Here is a 3,703-nt window from a genome sequence, read left to right as displayed (position 1 = left end):
GTATTTGTCTTTCTCTGTCTGACTTATTTCACTTGGCATAATATCCTCTAAGTCCATCCATGTTGTTGGAAATGGCAAATTTTCATCCTTTTTTATGGCTGAGTAGTATTTCATTGTATATATATACCACATCTTCTTCATCCATTCACCTGTTGAGGGACACTTAGGTTGTTTCCATATCTTGGCAATTGTCAATTATGCGGCTATGAACATTGGGGTGCATGTATCTTTTTGAATTAGTGTTTTAATTTTCTTCAGATATATACCCAGGAGTGGAATTACTGGGTCATATGGTAGTTCTATTTTTAGATTTTTGAGAAACTGCCATATTGTTTTTCACAGTGGCTACACCGATTGACATTACCACCAACAGTGTATGAGGGTCCCTTTTTTCCACATCCTCCCCAACATTTGTTATTTGTGTTCTTTTTGATGATAGCCATTCTGACAGGTATGAGGTGATATCTCATTGTGGTTTTAATTTGCATTTTCCTGATGAAGAGCAATGTTGAGCATCTTTTCATGTTCCTGTTGGCCATCTGTACATCTTCTTTGGAAAAATGTCTATTCAGTTCTTCTGCCCATTTTTTAATTGGGTTGTTTGGGGTTTTTTTTGATGTTGAGTGGTATGAGCTGTATATATATTTTGGATATTGACACTTTATTGGTCTTTTCATTTTGTTGATGGTTTCGTTGGCTGTGCAAAAGCTTTTAAGTCTAATTAGGTCTGAATGTGATTATATTTCCTTGCAAGAAGCCTGATCATTCTTAACATGTCCTAACAATTTAAACCCTGACAATGAAACTAGCATTATTTTTGGGAGAAATAGCTTAATAAGAGTATTCACTGGCATGACATTTTTTGTCGTCTCACATTAAGACATGTTTATATGTCATAGATTTGTCACAGACAGTATCTCTGATTAAATATTTTTCTTCTCATTTCTCTGAAAAATGGATAAGCCATATAGTACCTTATTTTATCTATACAATTATATACATTGTTTATTACTTCCCAGCTCTGTTGGACCTAACCTCATGTTCTAAATACCAGGGCAGCCAAGAGGGAATTGAGAATGCTATTTGACACAAGTTTGTATGTTCTGTATCTATGTGAAAAAAAACAAAATTTTTATTTTAAAAGCTGGTGGCAGCTTAGGGTAAGAACTATCTTTGGGAAAAATATCCTCATAAGTCATTTATACAACAAAGATTATTGTATAGTAGAGGTCAGCAACATTATTGTTAACAGATCAGACAGTAAATATTCTTTTTTAAAAATTTTATTTATTTATTTTTATACAGCAGGTTCTTATTAGTTATCTATTTTATACATATTAGTGTATATATGTCAATCCTAATCTCCCAATTCATCCTACTCCCCTCCCCTCCCCCGTTTTCCCCTCTTGGAGTCCACGTTTGTTCTCTATATCTTTGTCTCTATTTCTGCCTTGCAAACTGGTTCATCTGTACCACTTTTCTAGATTCCACATATATGCGTTAATATACAATATTTGTTTTTCTCTTTCTGACTTACTTCACTCTATATGACAGTCTCTAGGTCCATCCACATCTCTACAAATGACACAATTTCGTTCCTTTTTATGGCTGAGTAATATTCCATTGTATATATGTACCACATCTTCTTTATCCATTCATCTGTTGATGGGCATTTAGGTTGCTTCCATGACCTGGCTATTGTTAATAGTGCTGCAATGAACATTGGGGTGCATGTGACTTCTTGAATTATGGTTTTCTCTGGGTATAGGCCCAGTAGTGGGACTGCTGGGTCATATGGTAATTCTATTTTTAGTTTTTGAAGCAGCCTCTATACTGTTCTCCACAGTGGCTGTATCAACTTATATTCCCACCAACAGTGCGAGAGGGTTCCCTTTTCTCCACACCCTCTCCAGCATTTGTTGTTTGTAGATTTTCTGATGATGCCCATTCTAACAGGTGTGAGGTGATACCTCATTGTAGTTTTTATTTGCATTTCTCTAATAATTAGTGATGTAGAGCAGCATTTCATATGCCTCTTAGCCATCTGTATGTCGTCTTTGGAGAAATGTCTATTTAGGTCTTCTGCCTGATTTTGATTGGGTTTTTTTTTTTCATATGGAGCAGCATGAGCTCTTTATATATTTTGGAGATTAATCCTTTGTCCATTGATGCGTTTGCAAATACTTTCTCCCATTCTGAGGGTTGTCTTTTCATCTTGTTTATAGTTTCCTTTGCTGTGGGAAAGCTTTTAAGTTTCATTAGGTCCCATTTGTTTATTTTTGTTTTTATTTCAATTACTCTAGGAGGTGGGTCATAAAAGATCTTGCTGTGATTTATGTCAAAGAGTGTTCTTCCTATGTTTACCTCTAAGAGTTTTATAGTGCCTGGTCTTACATTTAGGTCTTTAATCCATTTTGAGTTTATTTTTGTGTATGGTGTTAGGGAGTGTTCTAATTTCATTCTTTTACATGTAGCTGTCCAGTTTTCCCAGGACCATTTATTGAAGAGGCTGTCTTTTTCTTTTCTCCATTGTATATCCTGCCTCCTTTGTCATAGATTAGTTGCACATAGGTGCGAGGGTTTATCTGTGGGCTTTCTCTCCTGTTCCATTGATCTACATTTCTGTTTTTGTTCCAGTACCATATTGTCTTGATTACTGTAGCTTTGTAGCTGTCTGAAGTCAGGGAGCCTGATTCCTCCAGCTCCGTTTTTTTTCCTCAAGATTGCTTTGGCTATTCGGGGTCTTTTGTGTCTCCATGCAAGTTTTAAGATTTTTTGTTCTAGCTCTGTAAAAAATGCCATTGGTAATTTGATAGGGATTGCATTGAATCTGTAGATTGCTTTTGATAGTATAGTCATTTTCACAATATTCATTCTTCCAATCCAAGAACATGGTATATCTCTCCATCTGTTTGTGTCATCTATGATTTCTTTCATCAGTGTCTTATAGTTTTTCTGAGTACAGGTTTTTACCTCCTTAGGTAGGTTTATTCCTAGGTATTTTATTCTTTTTGTTGCAATGGTAAATGGGAGTGTTTCTTTAATTTCTCTTTCTGATTTTTCATTGTTAGTGTATAGGAATGAAAGAGATTTCTGTGCATACATTTTGTATCATGCAACTTTACCAAATTCATTGATTAGCTCTAGTAGTTTTCTGGTGGCATCTTTAGGATTCTCTAAATTCATGACATGTAAGTATCATGTCACCTGCAAACAGTGACAGTTTTACTTCTTCTTTTCCAATTTGTATTGCTTTTATTTCTTTTCTCTCTGATTGCTGTGGCTAGGACTTCCAAAACTGTGTTGAATAATAGTGGTGAGAGTGGACATCCTTGTCTTGTTCCTGAACCTGAGGAAATCCTTTCAGTTTTTCACCATTGAAAATGATGTTTGCTGTAGTATTGTCATATATGGCCTTCATTATGTTGAGGTAGGTTCCATCTATGCCCACTTTTTGGAGAGTTTTGATCATAAATGGGGGTTGAATTTTGTCAGAAGCTTTTTCTGCATCTATTGAGATGAACATATGGTGTTTATTCTTCAATTTGTTAATATGGTATATCACATTGATTGATTTGCGTATATTGAAGAATCTTTACATCCCTGGGATAAATCCCACTTGATCATTGTGCATGATCCTTTTAGTACGTTGTTGGATTCTGTTTGCTAGTATTTTGTTGAGGATTTTTGCATCTATATTCAT

The sequence above is a fragment of the Physeter macrocephalus genome, chromosome 8, assembly GCF_002837175.3.
Source record: "Physeter macrocephalus isolate SW-GA chromosome 8, ASM283717v5, whole genome shotgun sequence".
In the NCBI taxonomy this organism is placed as follows: Eukaryota; Metazoa; Chordata; class Mammalia; order Artiodactyla; family Physeteridae; genus Physeter; species Physeter macrocephalus.
This window is presented reverse-complemented; position numbering follows the sequence as displayed.